Below are 26,078 nucleotides of genomic sequence, written 5' to 3' on the forward strand. Positions count from 1 at the left end.
TTGGATTTTTGACCACCAGCGACAGGGCCTCTTAGGCAGAGGGCACAGCGTGAGTCTAAGCCCAGATGTAGTGGCCTATTTTAATCCCATCATTTCACAAGAACCTACTCCTAGACCAGAAAGCTGAAGTGATTTGCAAAAGGCCACAGAAGCTAATTGGGAAGAGCTGGGACCAGAAGCCACATTTCCTGATTCCTTTTGCATTGCTCCTCACCCACTCCCCTTCCTGGCATAGTGCTAAATTTAGAACACGCCACTCTTGGTTTCTACACAGGGTTACCTTTCAATCAGTCTGTTAAAAAAGCTTTTGGGATGGCACCTTTCTGTGTGGGTTTCCAAGATGTTGCTAGTCTGAATTCTGCCAGTTCTCCTGGAAGATTACTGTTTAAGTAGGTGGAGAAATAGAAATAGAGATGACTAACTACATACTAGTAAGTCTTGGGCAAAGCCCGAGTAACGCCCCACATTCCTGGGAAAGAGCAGTGCTGTAACCTGTGCTTTGTTCCCCCATGACCTTTGTGGCCTGGGTGTCCCTTGCCCTCCTGCTGCTTCCTACAGGGAAAGAGGAACCAGTAGATACCAGTAGCTTGCTGGGCTGTGAATGATGACACTTGGGAGCTATCCTGCCTCCACTTCTAATTATCAGTGAGACTTTAAACAGAGGTTCTCAATCAGGGGTGACTTTGCCCCCCAGGGGATGTTTGACTATGTCTGGAGACATTTTTGGTTGTCACAGCTGCAGGGCTGCTAGTGGCATCTAGTTGGTAGAGCCCAGGGCTGCTCCTAAACATCCTATGACAAACGAAGCATTACTCAGTCCCAAATGTCCATAGCGCTGAGGATAAGACACAGGGTGAATGGTGAATGAGTTAGATATATCACTTTCTTCAGGCCTTAATATCCTCACTTTGAAATGGGGGCACTGGGGCTAGCTCAGTGGTTTTCAATCTTTTTTTTTTTTCCAAATTGGGGAATACTGGGGAACAGTGTGTTTTTCCAGGACCCATCAGCTCCATGTCAAGTCGTTTTTCAGTCTAGTTATGGGGGGCGCAGCACAGCTCCAAGTCAAGTCATTGTTTTCAATCTAGTTTTGGAAGGCGCAGCTCACTGGCCCATGTGGGAATCGAACCAGTGACCCTGGTGTTATGAGCATCACACTCTAACCACTGAGCAAACCAGCCGCCCCAATGGTTTTCAATCTTGAGAGTGTTTAGGAATCCCCTAGGCTTGTTAAGAAAGGCAGCTTTCTGGCCACATCTTTAGGGATTTTACAGTGCTCCACAGAGCAAACCTTGAGAAATGCCCCACTGGGTGGTTTCTGAGATCCTCTGGGCCCCCCTGTTTTCCAATTCTAAAAATGCAGACAACTAACAGATGTACTTAGAGTTCTTGCCAGAGTGAGTCCAGGACGAACTTGGAAACAAAAATGAACATTCTCCTTAAAATCTCCTCACACATACATATCCCTTCATGTCCATGGGCCGCACAGAATGGTGAGGTGTGAATGTGATGAGACTTGAGGTCAGCACCTTTCCACATTTTCTATAATTCTGTAGACATGTGGTAGTGCCAGTTCTGGAACAGCTGAGGTGACAGAGAGCGGGAGACCACACACACCTCTTTCAATTCAAGCATCGACTCCGCATATGTTATTTTAGGGGAAGGGCAAGGTTGGGTGTATTGCTCCTATTGGTGAAAGCATGACTCCAAATGTACTCGTGGCTGCCAATTATTGAACAACTTCTATGTGTTCTAGAGCACTGCTCGGAAGAAATTCCTATTGTCATTGTTTAGATGAGGAGACTGAGGTTTAGAGACATTTAGTAACTTGCTCACGAGCAATGGTAGTAAGTGGCAGAGTTCACTTATCAATCCAGGGCTTTTGATTCCAAAGCTCATCCTCTGTCATGATTCCTCCTGTGAGGACTAGAGGTGACTCCAGAAGGGCAGAGGCAGGGGACGTAGGAGGCCGCCAGACACAAGCACCTCCACATGGCGGCTGTCCCCAAACTCCTACATTTGTATGTTCTTTTTTTGCTTGGAACTTAATGTGGTTATATTGGCATAAAATGAAGTGCCTATTTATGTCCTCATTCCTTCGGTATCCAAACTTCTCTCCCAAGATCAGTGTCTTCTGAAGTAGGAGGATTTTTTTTTTTTTAATATATATGTTTTTCTCTAGATGCACTCATTTTTCTAAGGCCTCACATCAGAACTACTGAATTAGCATCTCTGGGAGTAGGGTATAGGGATGTTTATTTGTTCTGTAAGTGTCAACATTTTCACTAGTGATCACCGTTCTTTCTTTGGGTTAATATATTGTCTCCAGAAGGCTTCATTTCAAATGAAAACATGTTACATGGAAGAAGTGACACGGTGAGTCATTATCTCTGTCAACACGCTGGCAGGGGCAGGTATCAGGTTATATCTTGAGAGCAAGAAACCTACAGTAGGTAAGAATTGATGTGGAGATATATTTGGGAGAAATCTATCCATCCTGCCCAAAATGCGGTATAGCAACAGAATCCGGATGGACTCTTCAGTGGCGAGTTCCAGGTGGTCTTTTAGTACCATTGATACTGGGCAAATAGGGAATGAATTTTATAATAAGGTTTGGTTAGAAGTGTTGATTAGAAGGAGGAGTTGCCAAAGGCGAATTGTTTTATTTTATTAAAATACGTTGATGGTAAGGATATTACAATGTGTTTTAAAGGGATTTTACACTAACATAATAACTATATTGATAGTCTATTAGATGCATTTAAAAAAGAAATGGAAATCACAGCCTTTAATGTGGTTTTGCCACTAAAAGGATAATAGTATGTTTTACCCGCTTTCTTACTGGAGTGATCTCTTTGCAACTATGTTTATACTTGGGTAGAGCATGCTTTTTAGCTAAAACTGTCAGTGATGGATCTTTGTTATTTTCTTTCCAGTATTTAGATTCTTTTAACTGACAGCTCATCTCTTTCATTTTCTAGGTTCCCAGGGCCCTTTGTTCATATCTCTGTAGTAGCACTTACCATGTTGCATTGTACTTTATCTTTTAGGTTGGTGCAAATGTAATTGCGGTTTTTGCAATTTTTAACCTTTTAAACTGAAATTACTTTTGCACCAACCTAATACTATTCATTTGCCACATTATACAATGAGAAGCGCCTAAGGAACAGAAACGGGATATTATTCATTTTTGTATACCCATTGGATGGCACAGAGGAAGCATTTAATAAATGTTATCAAATGAAAAAAAATGAATGTATTGTTTTTCCAATATAAGCCAAGTTTTGCTTTGGTAGGCCCTCATTGACCATAAACTTAGAAATGTAAATGAAAATATTTTCTGTTTGTATAGGAAGGTAATACTATTGATCTGCTGTCACTATGAAATGACAACATGGAGTGGGTGATTTACTAGGAGTAATGATGAAATAGCAGAGGTCAAGCCCCACCTTTAGCCCAGGTTTCTTAGAGTCAAACATATTTCACACCAGTACCTTTTGCTGTTTTTATTGTTACTAGGTCTTTAATTTTCCTTTATCTCTATTTTTGAACACAAAGACAAAATGTATTTTTGCAGAAAATAGAAAATATAGACATGCCTCGGTTAGGGTTCTTTGGTTTTCAGTGGCAGAAACAAACATGACCTCATTTAGCCAAGAAAATAAAGTTTATTGAAAGGCTATAAGGAAGCGTCCAGAATTGACAGGAGGCAAAAGAACCAGTTTAGAAATAGGACAACAAGAAGGGCAGCTCTAGGCATTAATGGAGGAGGAATTTGATTGCTTAGTTCAGGTTCCGCTGTGGGATTGAATGGAATCTGACATTTTTCTGTCCCAACGTAACTCAGCTAAAATGTCTTATTCGCTCATCTTATGATGCATGATAGGTCCTTGGCTTACACTGACTGGGCTGGTGAGTGAAAAGATCTGGCCAAGGAACCATGAGAGACCTTTTTCCGCTTCCTTAATGACGAGCAAGGAAACTTAATTGTGATCCCATCAAGATACACACATGAGGAAGAGACGATTTTCCAAAAGGAAATTGAGGTAGCAGTGGAGAGCAGGAATGCATGCTGGTAGATAAAAAAAAAAAAAAAAAAAGATAATTATTTAAACTATTATCATGCCACCACATACAGATAGCAGTTGGTGTTTTTCGTTTTCTTTCCAGACACTATTTTAATCATAATGATAAGACCCAGATTAGGATCTTACTATATATAATTTTGTCTCTCTTTTAAAAAAATTAATATATGTCATGAGCATTTCCCCATTAAGCATTTTTCTGATTGCAGCATACAATTTCATCTTTTGGCCATTCCACCTACTCTCCAGGAAGACATTTTGACTATTTTCAGCTGTTGTAACACAATGACTCCAGGGCTTTGGAGTTCTGGAGAATTGTATTGAAATTCCGGCTCTACCATTCCCTAGTTAAGTGCTCGTAGGTAAACTAACTTCTGAGTCTCAGCTTTCCTTATTATAAAGTGGGAGAAATTCTAGTAAGTACCTTACAGATTTGGACATGCTGAGTTTGAAGTGATTGTGGGATATCCAAGAATATGGGGGTGGGGGGAGAGTTGTAGACTAGAGGTATAGATTTTTTTTTTTTAGAAAAAAACCTATTCTTAGGGGACATTTGAAGCCCTAGGAGGAGTTGAAGTCAGCCAAGAGGAGATGGTAGAGAGGGAAAGGCAGGGAGCCAAGGATTCAACCTGACCTGGGCACAGGACTATTGAGTGGGAGAGGGAAGGGAAGTGCAAAAGCCATCTGATAAGGAACAGATGGTAGCGGGGTGAAAGAAGGAGCATGAAAACAGTGTGGACGTGAAAGGACTTGTTCTAAGAAGAGAACAGAGGGAATAATCAGAGAGTAACCATAGAAAGAAGAAACAAGTGGGGTCAAGAATGGAGGAGGCAAGGGAGGCCCTGTCAGATGTAGTAGTGCAGGCACTCAGATAAGGTCTGAAAATGGCCGTTGGATTTGGCAACTAGGAGGTCTTTTGTATCCTTGGCTGGCACTGTTTTCATGGAGTGGAGGGTCAGAAGCTAGAGAAGGATATACAATAGTTATAGAGGGTACTTTCAAAACGTCAGTCTAAACAAGGAATGACGAAGGTTGGAGAAAAGCTAGAGGAGATCAATGGAAGAATTTTTCTTTTTAAATATGTAAGAGACTTAAATAAGGCTTTAGGCTGATGGAAAGAAGACAGTCAAGAGGGAGAGAGTATAGGCACAGTAAGAAAAAGGAATTCAGTCATCTGCACATTTATTTACTTACCAAGTTAGAATAAAGTTTCAACTATGCACTCAGATCTGTTCTATGCACTGTGGATACAGTAACAATCAAGACAGTTTAAGTCACTGCTTTCATTGGGAGTGTACTCTACTAGGAGAAAAAAGACGATACACCATGACAACAGCACAATGACGCCACCACGAAAGTAACTCAGGAAGAAAAAATTTGAGAAAAATTGTACTCAGAGCCTCAAAGTGAACTCACTCTTTAGTGATGAGTGGTTGCTATAGATTGCATATTCAGAGGTGGGCTCAGGAGGTGCCGCTTAATCTGCGGCCTATGTGACGTGAAACAGACAGTTGTGCAAAGATCAGTAATAAGAGATTCCAAGTAGAGGAAAGAGATAGCGCGATGGTTTTCAGAAGAGCTTGACATATCTGAGGAACAACAAGAAGGCCTGAGTAGTGGATCAGGAACAGAGCTGAGATGTGATCAGAAAAGAAGGGGCTGGCCAAATATTGAAGAACATTACAGGCCGTGGTTTTATTCTAAGAGGGACTAGAAGCCACTGGACGGGAATGATGCGATTCTATTTATGTTTCAAAAGGATCATTCTGGTTGCTGTGAGAATATAATTTAGGGGGCAGAGCAGAAGATGGAAGCCAGTCAAGACGTTATTGCTGTAGTCTAAACAGGAGATGGGGTAGCTCGGACTACCTCGGTGATGACAAGACATTGATGGATAAGACCATATTTCAGAACAGTCAAAGGCCATGCTGGTGGATTAGATATGGACAGGTGGCGTGTGAGGAAAAGAGGAATCAAGAAGGGCTCATTGCTGGAGGACTTGAGTGGATAGTGGCTTATTTTATTGAGATGGAAGAAAGTGGGGGCTATGTGTAAATTAAGATTATTATGCTTCAATAAAGCTGAATTTTATTTTATTTATTTATTTATTTATTTTTGAGTTTTGTCCTGGACATGATAAGGGGATGATTGATGGAGAAGTGACTTGGAGGAACTTTCATTGCCTCTCTTATCACTAGCCCCATAATTGCAGTTGTACTTCCAAGGCTCCAGGTTACTGAAAGCATTAAAAAACAAAACACAACATTTTGAAGTATTAATTTTTTGGTTTCACCCACTATTTACTGTGGTCATTTGTCCATCTTTCTGCTTTTTGGTTCCATGTTATGGCTTCTGACTCACCTGTCTGGTTCTGGAAAATCATGTATCTTTCTTCTGATTTATTACTCAGCGCCCCATCTGAATTTCTGCCGTGCATACTTCCTTGGTCTCAGCATTAGTCTCAGCTTCAAGCTACTCCAGATGTCATCACGTGTTCCTTAACCTGGTTTGCCATTTCACAGAACCAGACTAAACGGAACTTGCTATCCAGAATCTCCTGATGTCTCCCATGTATGGCAGGAGATTTCAGCCATTTATATATAATCTGTTAAACTACTAGATAAATTCAGTTAATATCTTATACATTTTGTTATTGCTATTCTTAAGAAAATTCCCCTTTGTTACAATTACCAGTTTAAACCCATTCCCGGTTAGGGTTCTTATAAAAATGTCTGGATTTAGGTTTTTATTAAACTGGTACGTGGATACACCCATATCGTAAGTCACCATCTTCTCTTACTTAAACTGCTGAAAAAGTCTCCTAACTGGTCTTTCTTTGTCTAGCCAATTCATTCTCCCCAATATAGCTAGGGTAATTTCTGCAAAGTAAACTGGATCCTAGCAGTCCCCTGCTTATGATTTTATTGGATAAAACTTGCGGACCTTTGGCAGAGATATTGGGAATCACCAATGGTCCATGTGCTTCCTACATTATCTAGACTCTCTTGCAGTTAGTTGAGTCTTTGTGACTAGTTCTGGACAGCAGGAGATGAGTGTGTCTCTTTTGGGTCAAAGCATTTAAGAGCTGGTGTGCCAGTACCACACACTCTCTTCCCTTGTTGTTGTGACTCTGAAAGCCACATGTTGGAATGGCAACATCAAAAGATGGCAAGATCCTGGGTGTCTGAGTTAGCCCAAGGAGAAGAACTTCCCTGAAACAGCATATGACCTGCATTAGAATTTACTTGACAGGGAAATAAATCTTTGTTGGTTAAGCCACTGAGCTTTAGGGTTCTATTTCTGCAGCACAGCCTAGCCACTGGAGTAATGCACATGGCTAGCAAAGCCCTGCAGACTCTAACTCCAGCCCTTGTCTCCAGCTTGTTCAACTCTGCAGGCAAGCGGGAAGACTTTCACTTCCTCCAAGGTATGATGCTTTCTTCTGCCTCTGTTTTTTTTCCATTGCTGGGCAGTGTTTGCCTCTTCCCCTTCCCACCTCCAACACATTTTTTTTTGGCTAAGTCTTACTCATCCTCAGGTCACAAGCCTCACCATCACTTCCTCAGGGAAACCCCCATAGCTTTCCATCAGCTTTCTCCTTATACATCATTGCAATTACTTGTATTTAGCCAAATCCATCTGCTGTGCTTTGCCAACATGCAGACACTGTCCTTACGTGTCCCTGATCACTGGGCCCTACACAGCGCCTGCCATTTTAGGAATGACTCAATAAATATCTGTTGAGTGATGGAATGATTGATTGAATGAATGATTGGCAAGAGACAAATAAATGTGAATGGGATAAAGGTTACAAAAAAGGGAGATGTGACATACGAGATCCAGTTTGTGCAGAAACTAAGCTTGGCCATGGTTGGGGCATTCTGCATAGCCATGTAAAATACTGATTCTAACTGATCCTTCTCATCTATGCTCTGTGATACCATGTGAGTTATTTGAATAAAAATGAAATCTTTCCTCATTAGAAATCCCTGGTGGCTTTCTACTGCATGTACGGTAATGTTCAAATACCTCAGCATGATATAGGAGTCAATTAAAGACTGGCCCCTACTTTCCTCATCTCCTAACACTGCCTTCATTCGTCCCATACATATTTCGCTTCAGTCAAAGCAAATACCTCATCCTCTGTGAAATGTGTGAAGCTCCCATCTTGCTGCCCAGCTAACTCATATTTTAAGACTCAGCTTAAATGTCACTTGCTCTGTAGAGAATGCTTCAAGCTTCCCAATGTTAGATACTCAGTATTTGGGGCTCTGATAATGCTGTGTCTTTTTGTAACACTTAGAGCATAGTTGTTTGTTTCTGTGTGTGTCCCTCTCACTAAAAAGGGAGATCCTCTGGATAGGGGCTATGTGCAAATCACTCATCTTTTATTTCCTCTTGCAGTGCCTTGCCAAAAGGGAAGCTTTAGGAATGCTTGTTGAGTGAGTGAATGAATGAATGAACAGGAACAAAGCTGGAACATTAAAATGAATAAATTTCTTGTTTTGTTTTTTTGTTTTAAAATATTTTCTTGAGTGAGTACATAGGGATGGAAATGGGTGAAAAATAGCTTCTTTAAAAATCTATTTTCCACTTTTATTTTTCTCTTAGGACCAACTAGGTTTCAGAGAGCTACATAATATGTACAGTATAGTTCATACTCCATGGCTATTTATGGTGTGGTAACAAAATTTATCCAGAATGCACGTACCTTTGATTTCTGACAAATAGAAAATAGCTTTTCCAAATTATCTTAAAATGAATGCTCTGCGTATATTTTAAAATCTGAGCTTTTCTTTTAAAAGTCTGTTTTCCTTCTGGGACACATAAACACATTTTTCCTATGTTGGGAGAAGGATGTGTTTGACTTACATTTTTCTTGTCTTCCAATTTTAAGTATTTTTTGAATTGTCTTTTTAAAATTTTGTATAGTCATTCAGCCCTGAGCCCTGGGAAAGTCCCGTTTCCCCTTCCTCATTGAGGATATTATTGTGAAAGATTATTAGTCTTAACAACTCTCCAAGATTGTGTCACTGGCCTAGAATACTAGATTGATAAAAACAAACAAACAAACAAAAAAAAACAAAAAAACTCAGATCTCAGTAAATTGACTACTTTTTTGTTTTAATTCTTTTTTTTCAGTTACAGTTGACGTTCAATATTATATTAGTTTTAGGTGTACAGCATAGTGGTTAGACATTTATATAATTTACGAAGTAATCCCCCCATTGGTCTAGTACCCCTGACACCCTACATCGTTATTACAATATTATTGACTATATTCCCTATGCTGTACTTTACATCCCTGTGACTATTTTGTAACTGCCTATTTGTACTTCTTAATCCCTTCCTCTTTTCTCCCCAGCCCCCTAACCACTCTCCCACCTGGCAAGCATCAGTTTGTTCTTTGTATCTGTGAGTTTGTAATTGAATTGACTTCTTAAGAGCCTATTGAAATGCTCATGTAAACACCCAGGATAGTAGATCTGGTTTGTTCCTATAGCACATCCGTCTTGTACCCTTGTTGCTCCTCCCGCTGCTCCCCACCCTATAGTTGCTGGGAAGGCTTTGAAAAGTAGCTACTCAATCACTGGAGCAGACAGTCTAGTAATAAATAATGCTTTGAGCCACACCATGCGTAGCTCAAGAGCTTCAGTTGGGGGAAGGGGCATGAGAGTTTTTAAAGGAGAAAGATTCTTTCTCTTCCAGATCAGTCTAGTGTATTCAGCAAGATCATAAAAAAAATAAACATAAAGATGTCAGTCAGCAAGGAAGGTGGCTGGTTTCAGTTATGCGTGGTCTAGAACTGTCAAACCTGACATATTCCACTTTAACTTGGCTAAAAGATTTCTAACATCATCTCCAGAACTGTCAAAAACAATTTGTGTGTGTGTGTACGCGCACACATGTAGGTGGTTCTGTACATATATATTTTTATCCTGCAGGGACAATTGCGTTTTGGCTTACAGGTATAAAGTTCTGTTTTCCTCTGTCAGGTGACCATGGGTTTTGTCATACTCAGCAGGCTTTTTGTCTAATGCATTGACACCTTAATGAAACACAAAAGGTAGATTCATCAAAGGAGACAAGATTACATGAATCATAAATGGAGAACATCACGGAGGCTCGCAACAGTAATAATAAATTGCAGCTATTGTCCGCAGAAACTTGCTTTTCTAAGGTACTTTTGATAATTACCTGTCATTGTTTTAGTAGCAACACCCACTACTTGAATTGATGAATTTTATTTATACCGCATGAAATTCTTATATTTGCCTCTTGAAGTGCATTCTTTTCCCAGGCATGACTAGGGCAGGTGTTATTTTATTTTTCCAGGAGGGGAACGTGGCATTGTTGAATTTGACACATGTAAGCATTGCTCTCTGTTTGAAGGGAAGAAAAAAAACAAAACAAAACAAAAGGCAACAAAGAAACCTCAGCCTTAATAGGGAAACACAAGGAGAGAACTGTAGCTTGGATGGTTTGGGGGCAAGGTGTGTGTGTGTCTCCAGCACAAGGGCACTTATTCCTCTCTCTGAGGTTGTCTTAACTCATGATATCTGTCAGGTGACATGTTGAAGCTTCAATGAAATATCTGTACAAAGAGCAAGAGGGGAGATGGGAAAAATGGAGTCTGAAAGTATATGTTAGGAAGGTAGAAACTTCAAGGATTATATAGTTTGCCTTTATTTAAAGAATGTCCTAATATAAATGAATTTAATAAAACTACAAGCACTTAAAAGAGAATGGATAGCCCATTGGTTCCGTTCTTTAGGTTTAACTCAGAACTAGAGGTGGGGGGATTAGTTGCACAGGACAATGTGGTAGGAACCCCCATATTTACATCAGAGAAGGAGAAAGCCCCAAATCAGGAGATTGTGCCCTGGTATCAATGCTACTGTGTGGTTTGGGACAACTAGTCTGGTTGGGCCTCAAATTCCTTATTTATTAAATGAAAAAGTTGGGCCAGATCCTATCCAGCTTTAAAATTCATTTTTAAAAAAATCTTAGTATCTCTAACTCTTCATACAGTGTTTGACATAAACTGGGGATCAGCCTGTGTTTACTAAATGAATAAAGAAATGAATGAGTGTTTCTCTTAGACGTAATTTACCTCTATAGGTCCCTTGTTCAGTCCATTAAATAGATGGATTTCAGAATTACTAGGGTCATCAGTAAGGAGAACACATTTAATAAAGGCATATTTTCTGATTTCTTACTATGTGTGGAAGGCGGCCTCTGAGATGGGCTCCAGCGACTGCCACCTCCTAGTCTTCATGTCCCTGTGCAGTCCTTTCCTCTTGAGTGTACAATCAACTCACTTCTAATAAGTAGAATATAGCAGAAATGATGGGTTGTCACTTCTGAGATCAGGCTACCAAAAAACGGTGATCTCTCTCTCTCTCTCTCTCTCTCTCTCTGAGGAAGCTGGCTGCCAGTGTTGTGAGCGGCCCTGTGAGAGGCCCACATGGCAGAGAACTGATACATCCACACACCATCCAGCAGACTTGAGACTGCCATTAGTCACATGAGTAAGCTTGGAGGGGGATCCTTCCCTAATCAAGCCTTAAGATGATTGCAGCCTCGCAACAGACTCTGAGCCATGCCCAGATTTCTGACCCACAGAAACTGAGAGATGGTAAATGTTTGTTATTTTAAACTGATAAGTTTTGACGTAGTTTGTTACACAGCAATGGTTGACTAATATGATACGTGGCAGAAAGAACCTAAGTCAGACAATTTAAGGTGCATATAATCTAAATAGAGATATGACAAATATACCAATAATTATCATGCACAATTGTAATAGTAATAATAACCAATTCCCATACAGAGCTTACAATTGACCCCAAACTGATATATGCACATATGACGTCTGACAATTAAGTTCATGAACTCATCCTAGAAGTTCAGCCTCATTGCTGAGTATCAATACAGTCACCTTCGAAGTACTCCCCTTGGGAAGCTATGCACCGACGCCAGTGCGAAGTCCACCCTTGAGAGCAATTTTGGAACTTTCTGGAATGGCCATCAGAGCTGTCATTGTATTTGACCTTTGATGTCTTGAATGTCATCAAAATGTCTTCCTTTCAATAGTTTCTTTATCTTCTGGTAAAGAAAGAAGTCACTGAGGGCCAGGTCAGGTGAGTAGGGTGTGTGTTCCAATACAGTTATGTGTTTACTGGCTAAAAACTCCCTCACAGATAGTGCTGTGTGAGCTGGTGCATTGTCGTGATGCAAGAGCCATGAATTGGTGGTGAAAAGTTCAGGTCGTCTAACTTTTTCACGCAGCTTTTTCAGCACTTCCAAATAGTAAACTTGGTTAAGTGTTTGTCCAGTTGGTACAAATTCATAATTAATAATCCCTCTGTTATCAAAAAAGCTTAGCAACATCGTTGCAACAAGTTCACAAACTTAATTGTCACACGATGTGTGTACAAACATATGTACACACATATAAATATATATACACATATAAAAATATATATGTACATGAATATATATCATATATAAATATATATTAACCCACTTAAATATATACAACAACACTCTGAAGTACGTGACATAACTATGCTCATTTTGCTGATGAAGACATGGATTCACAGAAAAGTTAAGTAAATTGCCCAAGGTCACACAGCTAGTTAAGGCAGGAAACAGTAGGCCAAAAGCTTAAACCCAATTTCCAGATGGCCTCCTTGTTAGCACTAAGCTGTAGTGTACCCATAAATGACATAACGGGAGTATCATGCAAACATAAGGGGCTCAGAAAGCGTGATTGCATCCAAGTTGGGGGATAACAATAGGATTTAATGGAGGAGGTGAATCATGAGATGGGAGGGATTAAACACAGTGACATAGAAGCATGATATATGAACAGAGTTCCCTGTTGCAATGGACTGAATGTTTATGTTCTCCCCAAATTCATTTTATATTTTACTAAGTGTATATGACTGTTGCTAAAATTGCCGCTAACATTCATTCATTCTTTTGGTAATCATTTCTTTATTTATTTGTGCCAGCAGTGTGAACACATCGCATATCATTCAGTTCCACTTTGCCCAGCACAGACATGAAGTCAGCCTGCAGGGTGAGAGTAAGCTGTAGCTGCCCGTTTTCTTGCTGGGTGTGGACTCCCTGCTGAAGAGGTTTCAAGGCTCCCATTCTACCATCTGGGATCCCAAGAGTTCAACTCAGATGCAGAGACTCATTTTCAGAGGTGTTGCATTTGCATAATTTTACAGCTGGGGATATCAGTAGCTCAGGTAAATCAAATAACTTTGCACCTCTGCACAAATAAAAATGTGTTCCCTTTCCCTAGGCCCTCATCATCATTTTATAACCATTCCTTAGGTTCTGGCTTTTTCTCAGACCTCCTCCCCCTCTTGCATCTCATGCTCAGAAATAACTTTGGCTTTGTAGCCGTTTCACTCTGCCCTACCTCCCTGTGATTCCACAGGAATACAAGGCTTAGCAATCATGGTGGAGAAAGGCGGGAGTCTCAATCTTGGGTGACTGGGCTCGAATCCTGTTTCTGGATCTTCAGAAGCCAAGTGATTGATGTCTCCTGACCGGCCAGCAGTGGTAGCCTCCTAACTTGTCTCCTTGTACTCTTTCCTACTTTTAATTTTTCTCTACATGCAGTGGACAGAGTATTCACTCAAAATAATTAATTTACTATTTTTTAAGTTTAAAAACAATGTGTGAATATAGGTTAAAAAAAAGGAGTTAAATTCAAAGTACATGTAATGAAATTCTCTCTACTAAGTCAGACCCATGTCCCCAAGGACCTCTTCCTGTAAGCAACCACATTTACCAGTTTATTATACATTTTTCAGAGATAGTTTCTGTATATAAGATGTATGCACATATATTTGATGAATTTTTTCTTCTATACACAAATGTTTTTAATATATAAATTTGATCATGACATACAACAGACACTCTCCATTAACCCTAGGAAAATATCCAAAAATTTTAACATGACCTTCAAGCCCCTGCACGGTCTGGCGTGTCCTTCACTGTACATCCTTTTCTTATGCCTCTTCATTTTCTGTTTTTTACACAAGACTTACATCAGGTCTGCGAACATCTAATCTCTCACATCGGGTTCTTTGTACATGTTTCTATCTTTGACTAGAATAACTTTCTGCCTGGAATGGACATTGTGGTTGACTTTTCCGCATATATCTCATCTATGTTCAGCAGCCATATAACTTAGATGGAACAGTCCCATTCTAGAGTTGAAGGTGACACAAATCCCGTCCTCCTTACCGAAAGATTGGTCCAGGTAACCAAGACCTAAGTCAACCAAGAGGCTTCCACTGGTTAGAAGGACTGGTTAGGAGCAGCCTGATCAGCACGCAGAGGCCACTCTCTCGGTCTCTCTGCGAATGTGAACAAAAACTGGTTCTTGTTGGAGCACATCAGGATAGAAACCAGGAGACTGATACCAATATACACAATTTGGCAGAACTGTTAGAATCTTAGAGACACAAAGCCAGAGCCTTGATCAAATTGTGCGGAAGCTCTACCAATAAATACTTTATAGTGCCTTGAGCAAATTTGCATTGGGATTTATTTGACTTATGGACAACTGAAAACATCTGAATACACTGACCTTGTTATAGCTGGCAAACTCTTGCCCAGTCTCAAAGCCTCATAAATGTTACCTCCTCAGAGAGGCTTTTTCTGACTTTCCCAGACTAGATTGGGTCTTCCTTTAATCTGTTTTCCTTCAGTATTCTTGTCACAATCGTAATGAACTACAATTTATTTATTTATTTGTTTGTTTGTTTGTTTGTTTGTTTGTTTATGTCCCTCTCTCAGAGGACCATAAATTCAATGAAGTTGGGGCTATGTCTGGCTGCTTCACTGCTCCAGCCCCAGGTCCCTGGCATGTATCTCACACTTAGTAAATGCTCACTAAATATTTGTTGGATAAAAAGGGAATGAATGGTAGAATTGATTGTGAAGAACTTGATCATTCACAGTGATTTTTAAATTAAAGTTAGTAGTATTCCCATAGCTCAAACTGGAGTTTTTGGAATCTTTGGACAAACTTGGGCAATGTATCCTGAGTCCCCAGGAACTTTTACTGGCTATGATTTCCATCACTGACTCTCTGTGGAGAAGATAGGTGGGTGACAGTTCAGAGCCCCATTTCAATGCAGGTAGGACTCCTGGCTTAGAAACCTGGATCTTTCATATGCTGGGTTTCCGGTCTTGGGAAAGTTACTCAGCTTCTTTTAAGCCTCAATTTATCTTTAAAATGAGGATTATAATAGTGTCTGCCTCATAGGGTCATTGTGAGAATTAAATGATATAATGCATATAATGTACCAATCTCAATAATAAGTACTTGTATATAGTATTTCCTGCCACACAGTAAATACTTATAAACATATTATGTGATACATATAACTACTTGCTACTATTGTTAGAATTTAGAGTTGGACCTCAATTTCTAAGGCTGCAAAATAAGGTTTCTTTTAACTTTACTACAGGGTTTAGAGGGGCTTTACTTATGAATGATTTAGCATACATAGGATTGACCTAATGCTGGATTAAAAAAAAAAAAAAAAATATTTCTGCTTGTTTCAGATTCTTGTTTCACCCCATGATTTTGAACAGGGATTTTTCTCAGAAAAGATAATGGATTTGAAGGAGTACTTATATTGATTTACTGTTGGTTGTCTGTTGAAATGTAAATAGCCCTGAGTGTGCCACTCACTAGGGCAGGCTAGTGCTTTTCATAATGGACAAAATAGCCTTGTTTTACTTTAATAACCTGCTTGTGGTCAAACCAGTCATGGGATTCCTTAAACACAGCAGAATGCCTGCTATTGTCATTTGCGTATCAGTGACGAGACATCTCTCTGCTGTTGCTATTACACAGCACTGCCACTTCCCTAATTTGGGAATTGTACTAAGGAGTTGAAATGTGAAATGCACACATCTGTCTCCTTAATACAGACACACATATCCTAACCATGTAGCAGCTGCTGATGCAATCACACAAGTTACCAATTATATATTCGTAGAAGTTAGAAGGCTTAGAAATAGATCGTCCACTACCAATATCTTATGGACATGTCAGGTCAGACAATTAAGTTTGCGAACTCATCCTAGAAAAAGTGCTACATACCTCATTGCTGAGTATCACTATGGTCACCTTCGAAGTACTCCCCTTGGGAAGCTATGCACCGACGCCAGCACCTAGTTCCCTCTTCAAAGCAATTTTGGAACTCTTTTTCTGGAATAGTCATCAGAGCTGTCGTCGTGTTACCCTTCATGTCCTGAATGTCATCAAAATGTCTTCCTTTCAATATTTCCTTTATCTTCAGGTAAAGAAAGAAGTCCCTGGGGGCCAGATCAGGTGAGTAAGGAGGGTGTTCCAATACAGTTATTTGTTTACTGGCTAAAAACTCCCTCACAGACAGTGCCGTGTGAGCTGGTGCATTGTCGTGATGCAAGAGCCATGAATTGTTGGTGAAAAGTTCAGGTCATCTAACTTTTTCACGCAGCTTTTCCAGCACTTCCAAATAGTAAACTTGGTTAACTGTTTGTCCAGTTGGTAAAAATTCATAATGAATAATCCCTCTGATATCAGAAAAGGTTAACAACATTGTTGCAACAAGTTTGCGAACCTAATTGTCAGAACTTGTATATGTGTATCTTTCTCCTACAGAAGTATGCTATGATTAATCATTTTTGGATGCATTAGGCGAGGTAGTCTTAACTAATAATGAAAAAATAACATTACTTACTCAGGAAACTCTTTGACTTTAAAACTCAGAGGAAAGAACCCAATACTTGTTTTCTCTGCTTATTACCCCATTCTCACCTATCTGTTTTCCCAGAGTTAGAAAGAGACCTTTCATTTTACTGATTTGGAAATAAATATGCATGTGAGTCTATTGCCCAAGGGCTATTGAGGGCAAAGTGGTTGGACACAGAATTTTGTGATTGTCGACTGACTGACGCCTAGGGCTTCACAGGAAGTGAGGACTGTTTACTCAGTGATTGTCTCTACTCTGACAAGCCCTAGTGTAATGCTTTTAATAATCTCTTTAGGTGACCTTAATGGCTGCTGAAGCATTAAACAGCAGTTTGACTACAGAGCCACAATTCATTTGGGCATGGATTTGTTCCTCAGACCAGTTCACTGGCACTGCAGAGCCGAGGATACACTCTCCGACACTGTGTCATACTAGTTGTAGTTGTGCTCCATACTGTGAAAAAAATCAAGTATGGTAAATATCCATGTATTAGATTTCTTTTTTTTTAATCGAAATTGGTTATCAATAGTGTGCTCTTCCCTAGAAAAATGCAAGGAACACACATATACACACACAAACACATGAAATAACAGTATTTATATCTTTTATAGGCTTGACACTCATCCAGATTCTATCTGGGAATTAAGTCACCTAACTCCTTTCCACAGCAATCCAATGAGACATATGCTACTATTGTCCATTTTTTTCTGTTGAGCAAGTGAGGCAGGGAGAGGTCTAGTATGGTGCCCATGGCAGGAGTATAAATGTGAAATATACACCTCTATCTCTTTCATACAGACATAGACATACTAACAGGAGGCAATACTGCTGGGGCAGTTAACCGGTTGATCTATTATATATGTGTAGAAGTTGTAATGGTAAGAAATGAAATAAATTGTCCACCCCCAGTATCTTACTATATAGATGGTAGATGGTAGAGATGTTAATGATAATAACACTGAGTGTTTTCTAGGCCAGGCCAGGCACTCTGTTAAGGGCTGCATGTGTATTATCTCATTCATTCCTCACAACAGCCCAAGGAGAGAGTTATTATGCTTATTTCAGAGCAACAAAAGTTAAATGCTTTTTCCCAAATCTAGGAAGCAGCAGAGCAGGGATTTAAACTCCTGAACTTGTGTGAAAACCACTAATCAGTAGTGCCTCTAGATGGAAAAACTCTTTGGTCAGGTGTCAGGGAGAATGGTGTGGGTCTCCTGCAGGGCAGGCGGCAAGGACAGTGAACTCACTTGTTGGGTTTCTGCTCCCTCTACCAAACCTTGCAATCTTTCCAGTCCTTCATTCTCATGTCCCTTGCCTCAGCTGCACACTTTCTTTTCCAATATTCCCTTTCTTTAAGAGCTAGCTAGCTCAGGCTTGTTAGCAGATGGCCAGTCTGAGAACCTACTTCACAACCATACATAGTGGGTGCAAATGAGTTAATATGTTCCAGATACTTCCATATTTTTTGGCATAGAATCGAACCAGTATAATCACAATCTGTCATCCTTCACAGGCAGCAGTCATTTTTTATTCGTTCACTAAACATTGAGTGGCTGTGATGGCCGGGCACTGTGTTAGGCCTACATTAGTACTTGTGACAGGAGTATTTGGGAAATGCAGTGTCCAGTTCATTGGAGTGACTTAAATGGAGGAAGTCTTGGGCATGTTGGCAGGCATGCTTTTTGGCTCCTCTCAAGTCACGTTAACTCAATGGACGTTGACTCTGCTTATCTAAAGGGCTGGTCTCATTGGCACCATGTTTGAAAAAAGTGATGGAGTTTTATTCCATTGTGGAAAAAAAAAAGAAAGAGCTTGTTTGGGGGCAGATGAACTTTTTCAGACGTAGAAGGTGCCATTTTTCTGACCTGAAACATAAAAGATATGAAATGGAACTGAGCTGACATGACATCATGAAGTTCAGCTTCAAAAGAGAACTTTACATTAGTTTTCATAATGTGATTGGGATATTTTTATAATTTTTTTGTTGTTAATTTGTCTTAATAACTGTGTTTTCCTTTTGCCCATTTGTACGCCATTAGAGAGGCTGTTTTCTCTGGTCAGGCCTTGCCACTGCTGTACTGTCATTTTTTTTTTTTCCTAATAGAACTTTATTTCATACAGGATGACCATGATCTGTAAGTACTTTGTTGGGAGGCCTCCCTGACCCTAGAAGAGGCAATTTATGGTGACACAAGTAAGTCAGAAGACTCAGAGCTAAATCACGCAGGATTTTTAGATCTAATGAAGACTCCGTCAGGCTTGATTTGGATCTAGTTAATGAAGGTCTGATCAAATCTGCTGTCTTCATAACATTGTGAGTCTTTTGGGCCACTAAATGATTTTCCTTGTTTTTCTGCACAGAGACAAGGCTGAGGTCGAGTTGTCAATGGAAGCATTTGTGTGTCACAAGTCATCAGGAGTCATGTGTTTGGTAGAGCACTTGCTAAGTCATCTTAGATAGGCTGTTTAATCTTTTTTGGTTTTGTTGCTCCATCTGTGAAAGCATGATAACACACACTGGACTTCTAAGGAAAGTGTTATTTGGAAGGATATAGAAGGTATGTTACTTGAGAAGTTTTGAGAGAGAACTTTGCCTCACTTTTTGCTAGAGAGATTGTAATCTTTAGATCGTAAACTTCATGGCAAGACAGTGTGAGCTCAAGTTCTTGCCAAGGAAATACCACATCTGAGGGTAGACAGGGTCATTCCTGGTATTTCATGCATTTGGGAGTGACCTCTGACATGGGCTTGCTTGTCAGCGCTGTAGTTCCTCCAGGGGGAAAAGCGAAATCGTGAGAATACCATTTGAGAGTTCAAATTAAACTCACCCACAATTAAAAAAGGCAGATTCTTATGTGCCTAGCTTTGAATTAGAAATCACCAATAACACCTTGGCAGTTTTGTTCTGTCGCTTTGGGGGACCCTTTTCATACATGTGAGTCAAACTCAGTGGAAACCCTATTTCCCGTCACCTTCTTGCTTACCTACCCCTCTCCTTCTCCCTCCTCCACCCTTTGGAACTACTCAGATGAGACCTGTTGCTTTCATCTGTGTGAATTTCCCATTGGCAGTGACCCAACTCTCAAAATCATTCTATTTCCCCAAAGGGAAGCACCAGATGCTCAGTCTGTGATCCATGTGCAGTGTGCTGGTGGGTCTTGCCTGGGCTTGTCCAAGTGTCCTCCTCACAAAAATGTAAATAGAGGTGCTGCCACTCTGCCCAGGGGTGATGGGTGGGACTTCATGCTGTAACAAATCCAGACAAAGGCAGGAAATGTAGCTCTCTTCCCCGTAGAGCTGGTTCTTGCCATGGAGGATGGGCTTCCTCACTATACAGATCGAGGGTGTTAAGTTGTGGTGTCTGAACAATGAGGGTTCTTATGGTTAAAAAGCCACTTTCAAGGAGCTGTGACAACTCGTCAATCTGTGTTACTCCACACTTCAAAATTTCCCAGCAATGTCATATCTGCCAGTATCAAGGGGAAATGTTTATGTGGTTAAACTTTAAAGCAACAGTTACATTCATTGTGTATTGTTTATAACAACCAAAACCTGGAATGGACTTAAATGTCCAACAAGAAGAATTTGGTTAAATAAATCACAGTGTCTATCTGTATATGTCTCTGCCACATACACCTATTTCTACTATTAAAAACGAGGGTGTAAAACTGTGGGTTTTAAATTTTAGATTGTAGATTTCCTTGGAGAGCTTAATGAAAGCTATCAGCTATCATCCCAGAAAAATGCTTCTATACTCAACATTTTCATGTAATATCAAGGGATTTCAACATAAACTTGTCTGTCACTCAAAGTTTAAGAACACAGTATAAAGAATTTAGTAGAAATCATAATTAATAATTCTGGTATATGAAGTAGTGTAACAAACAGATTGTAAAAGAATAAAATCGCATTTTGTTTTTTAAAAAAACAACTATAATGTGTCGAGAGGGAAAATGTTTCTTTCGGCTCTTTTAGGGTCCCTGTGAGACAGGTTAGTTAGTATGATTGCTAGGTAGATAGGTAGGTCCCCGGTAAAATAAAGAAAAGACAGCCATATCCTAAAACTTCAGGTTTTTTTTTGTTTGTTTGTTTTTTAAACAGGACTTTATTGGGGAACAGTGTGTACTTCCAGGCCTTTTTTTCAAGTCAAGTTGTTGTCCTTTCAATCTCAGTTGTGGAGGGTGCTGTTCAGCTTCAAGTTGTTGTTCTTTCAGTCTTAGTTGTGGAGGGCACAGCTCAGCTCCAGGTCCAGTTGCCGTTGCTAGTTGCAGGGGGCACAGCCCACCATCCCTTGCGGGAGTCGAGGAATTGAACTGGCAACCTTGCGGTTGAGAGCCCACGCTCCAATCAACTGAGCCATCTGGGAGGCAGCTCAGCTCAAGGTGCCATGTTCAACCTTAGTTGCAGGGGGCAGAGCCCACCATTCCTTGTGGGACTCAAGGAGTTGAATTGGCAACCTTGTGGTTGAGAGCCCACTGGCCCATGTGGGAATTGAACTGGCAGCCTTCAGAGTTAGGAGCTTGGAGCTCTAACTGCCTGAACCACCGGGCCAGCCCAAAACTTCAGGTTTTGAAATGACTCCTTTGCTCCAGGACATAATGTTACAAGGCCTTGAGGTTAATCATAAAATTCATTTTGGCCCAACAAATGGAGCAGATCTGATAGATAAGAGTGGGTTACTTTGCTAGTTTCTCCAGGATGGGCAAGCAGAACAAACCTGGTAGATGAATTTCATTAGAAGGCGCCAGTTCCCTTCTTCAAACAGTTCCCTCTCCACAGAGCTCCCCTTCCCCAAACAGGCAAAGGAAAGGCATAAAAGTAGGAACTTTTGCATCAGTCACGGGCACCCCCCATTCGGGGACCCCCTCCCACTCGGGAGCTGCAACCTCTTCTCCTGCCTCTAACAAACTATCCTCTTTTTAAAACTTTTTGCCTCTCCCTATTCCATGTGTCCCTTGTTCGGCTTCACGAGACACCATCCCAGCCCGCACTCAGAAACTGCCAGCAGATCCAACATCACCTACATCACCTGGATGGTTCTGAAAATTAAACTGACAAGGACAGATAAACAGGAGAAAGGCAGACACATTTATTTAGTATAAGTTTTACATGACACGGGAGCCTTCCTAAGGAAATGAAGACCCAAAGAAACAATTAGACTTGAGTGTTTTATGTTAGATTTGATTTGTACACAGTGTGGAAGAATATACAGGTGAAGGAGAATGAGGTGATTGCAATAAACTGGGGGAAACTGAGCAAGGTCTGTTTGTTCAGATTCTTCTTGGGTTCCCTTTGTCTTCGGAGATAAAGACTCGCCTATCCTCCAGGTATAGAGAGGGTTTTATGACCTGTCTCAGGGGAGAATAGTGAAAGAGAGAAGGTCAGAATGACTTTCCTGCTTCTACTGTTTTCTCAAACCTCTTCAGCTTAAAATATTCAATATGCCAAGGAGTCATATTTTGGGGTGGTGTGTCCTGAATCCCATCATGTGTAAAGAAAAGATTTTGAAAGGCTGAACGTGTAGATGCTAACAACAGCTGCTCTGAAAGATGGTATTACGGTCTCTCGGTGCGCTTATTTGCATCTTCTAACTTTTCTATAAGGGTATACAAATTGCTTTTACAAGAAGAAATATGTTTGTTGAAATTAAAAAAAAAAAAAAAAAAGGTATAATCAGTTTCAGCAAGTACATTAGAAACCTGGGGACACTTTCAGCACTCTTCTTTATTCACCAAATGATGAAGTGCTAGAATGAATGGACATTAGAATGAAGGGACTCTATTTCTGAGTGAGATTTAATTAGGGCCAAATGAAATGGTATCAGATTGATGAACTTCTTTTCAACATGAAATACAAAGATAAAAAATATTTAAAAGGTTTAAATGAATCAGAACCAATTTAAAAGTGCTAGGACCACACATAGAGACCTAGAAAAGCCAGCCTTTAGGTAACTCTTAGCTTGTCATCAACAGCATTTCCGCTCCTGGAATGGCCTCTGGAGTCCCTATAGTATCTCAATGATTTAAGAGATTATGGGCCTGTAATGCCTTTTTATTTCACCCTAGGAAGCATCTTGGAGAACTTGCTCCAGCTTTGCAGACCTTGCTCTCTCAATTTGAAAGTGAGGTTTGCATATTCTCCAAAGGAACAAGACAAACAAACAGAGAAATAAAAACTCATAGACACAGACAACAGTATAGTGGTTACCAGAGGGTAAGGGAGGGAGGCAAGGTGGTAGAAGAGGGAAAAGGGGACCAAATATATGGTGATGGAAGGAGAACTGACTCCGGGCGGTGAACACGACGCCATATATATAGATGATGTATTATAGAAATGTACACTTGAAACCTATTTAACTTTACTAACCAATGTCACTTCAATAAATTTAATAAAAATAAAAAAAGAAAAGAGAAATTAATTTTGGGCCTGTGGGAATATTTACCCCTTTCTTGGGTAGCTGGGCACCCTCCTCTTCCTTTGGGGAGTTTCTCTCTCCCACTCTCATTTGCTGTGACTTCAGTGAGGTCGACATTACCCTCCAGCTCCAGAATGAACCCATGACTCAGGCCTGGTTAATTAGAGCATCTTCCCGCACAGGCCCCAGAAATTGGTTCAGGGATGGGCATATGGATCCTGTCAATGAGATACAAAGAAGGGGCGTTTGATAGAGATTCTCCAGCCAAGGTTTCTCAGCTGGAAACGTGTCAGCCTGGAATTACTGTGAACGAGCCTGCAGAAGAATGAAGGCAAACAGCGCAGCAGAACCACAAGATGAAAGAAGGTGGAAGGGGGTTGGGGTTGGACATCAAGTCTTGGAGCTTCATCTGACCCCTCAGATCCCTATGTGACTGAACCAAACTTACCACTCGAGTTTTCAATTATTTGTGGCAGTAACTCCCCTGCCCCCATCCTTTTGTTGTTGCTGTCGTTTAACCCAGTTTATGTTGGGTTTGTTTCACTTCCAAACAAATGGATCCTGATTAATATAACTGGTTTAATAATAATAACAACACTTATTTAGCGCTTCTCAAGTAACAGACCTTGAGTAAATCCTTGATATGCCTTCTCTTATTTAATTCTTACAATAATTTATTTTAAGAAAGGAAACTGAGGTTCACGAAGGTTAAGTAACTTGCGTAAGGTCCCTAAGCAATTAGGAATACATCCAGATTCAAACCCAGATATGTCTAAAACCCTGTGTTCTCAGCAGAATACTCTCGATTGAGCAGTGATACCTGATGAAAATTGAGCCTGATAGCTGGTAGGTTGTTCATCCTGAGCATTCATTTTTAATTGCAATTTACAAAGGGATGCACTGAGGATAACAAATGAATATTTATTAAGCATGGCCAATTTTAGGGGTTAAACTCTCTTTACCTTCAGTTTTCTTGTCAGTGTGCTCCACGTCCCCCCCTCCGCCCATTATTATTTTATTTTACTTTCTGAGTGCTAGGCAGTGTTTAACAGAAGAATCACATCTGTCTTCATTTATAGTTTAAGAGTCTGGGGGCAGCTGACCTGATGCACAGCCTACAAGTCCTCGGGGGCCCTCTTCGGAGACAAGCGAGCAGACCTGAAGATAAAGCACGCGTCCTTTAAGAATCAAGGAGGAGCTATGGGCTACTTTGGTGATATATAAACCAGAGTGGGCTTTCTTTTCGTTAATAAAATGAAAATCAGGAGTTTATCAGTTCTGCATCACTTCTTTCTCAGGTAAGATTTACTTACACTTTAGCTAACAGAAAAATTTGAAGAAAACAAGGTAAACACAGGCATGGGAAGCACCGAATATGGTTTTGACTCTCGCTCTGCGGTTCACGCTGTACTCATAACATCCTGTTCTTCTCTGCTGACTGTGATGTGGTAGATAGCGGTCCCGCCCCAGACTGTTAACAGCTGAGCTCATTTTTCACAAAGATGCTGCTCTGTGAGAAGGAGGAAATGGGCCGCTGTTGCCCTCCCCCTTTGTCACTATTTTGGTTAAGGATGGGTGCTCCCCATTTCTTTGAGAATTTGCTTTCTGTCTTCTCTAAAATTAGGTCTTTAATTCCTTTGGGATATTTGACAAACTTAAATTTTACTGGAAGCCCACAGAGTATTAGTGAGTGGGAAATGTCTCAAAAAAAGTCATTTGTTTAGGGGAAATCTGCTCTGTTGAACTCTGTAGCTAGAGTCAGGAAAGGAAGAGTGGCTTTTGTGGAAAGGTGTGATGAAACCTGATACTGAGAAAAAACAATATAAGTGAAGTCCTCTGCCTTCCCAGGGAGTGAGATTTCTGGTTTCTGATTCACCCCTTCAGGAGGGAGCTGGCAGGGTAGAAGGTGACTTTTCGTATAATATATTTATTAGCTTCTAAATGAACTTATGTTTAAAAATCATATCTGTTACAAAGACATAAGTGGAATAAGGAATAAAATCTCACTTCTGTGGCCAGGGAGCTCATGAAAATTAGTTCGTTGCATTTAGACATTCTGAAGCCATAACTAGAATAGGAATGGCTTCTGGTCAGCTACAAAGGAAGGTGCTTCCCTTCTGTCTTCTCCACTGAGTTACAAAGTCACTGTTTTGTTATTCAGGGGATAAGCAACAACAGTGAAATGTTTTGTAGTATATGTGGTGCCAAACTGAGCACTAGTCAGGTGTGTTTTCCGGGTGGCTTTAGTTAGAGAGCGTAACGTGGATCCTGCGATTGTGCTTCTCATCAGGCAGCTCCAAAACTTGCTGCATCACTGGAATCACGAAGACGCTTTAAAAAGGATAGAGATTGTCTGTGAAACCCAGACCTGAGGTCAGGGCCTGCCCATCTGTAGTTTTTTATAGGTGATGCTTATAATTAAACAGGAGCCACCGTTGTAGTCTTCCCTCACTGGGGTAGATAAATTAATCACATTATCAACTTGTCAAAGGGGATCTGCTGATATGTCCTATAGGAGAGACCAGCTTTCAATTAGGGGCAGAATGGAAGGGAAAGATTGGAGGGACATGGCAGAAGCAAGACTGGGTTGATATGGGCAGCATGGAGGCATCACACAAGAAGGCCCAATGTGGGGCGAAGAGGATTCTTACAATGGTTGTCTGAATGGGTTTTGAAGATTGGTTTGTTAAAAGAACAGAGTGGCAAAGTCCACTTGGCCTCTCTGAAATGAAAACAAAAACCTTGTTTCTGTCTGGCTGTAGCACCCACTATTTGTATGCTATTGTTCAAAGTAGGAAA

General features: G+C 40.5%; 1 long non-coding RNA gene across 4 annotated transcripts in view; it reads left to right on the forward strand.

The window, feature by feature from the left end:
- Window positions 1–26,078, forward strand: part of LOC109452868 (uncharacterized) — a 68,868-nt gene that overhangs the window by 11,803 nt on the left and 30,987 nt on the right. Inside the window, exons 4-6 of one of the 4 annotated variants that reach the window (XR_012493877.1) lie at window positions 11,514–11,724; window positions 13,106–13,348; window positions 24,359–24,577. This is a non-coding gene — a long non-coding RNA (uncharacterized LOC109452868). The remainder of the gene's footprint in view (window positions 1–11,513; window positions 11,725–13,105; window positions 13,349–24,358; window positions 24,578–26,078) is intronic. The other 3 variants (XR_012493878.1, XR_012493879.1, XR_012493880.1) reach the window with 3 other exon arrangements.

This window comes from Rhinolophus sinicus, linkage group LG02, assembly GCF_036562045.2.
Source record: "Rhinolophus sinicus isolate RSC01 linkage group LG02, ASM3656204v1, whole genome shotgun sequence".
Lineage (NCBI taxonomy): Eukaryota > Metazoa > Chordata > Mammalia > Chiroptera > Rhinolophidae > Rhinolophus > Rhinolophus sinicus.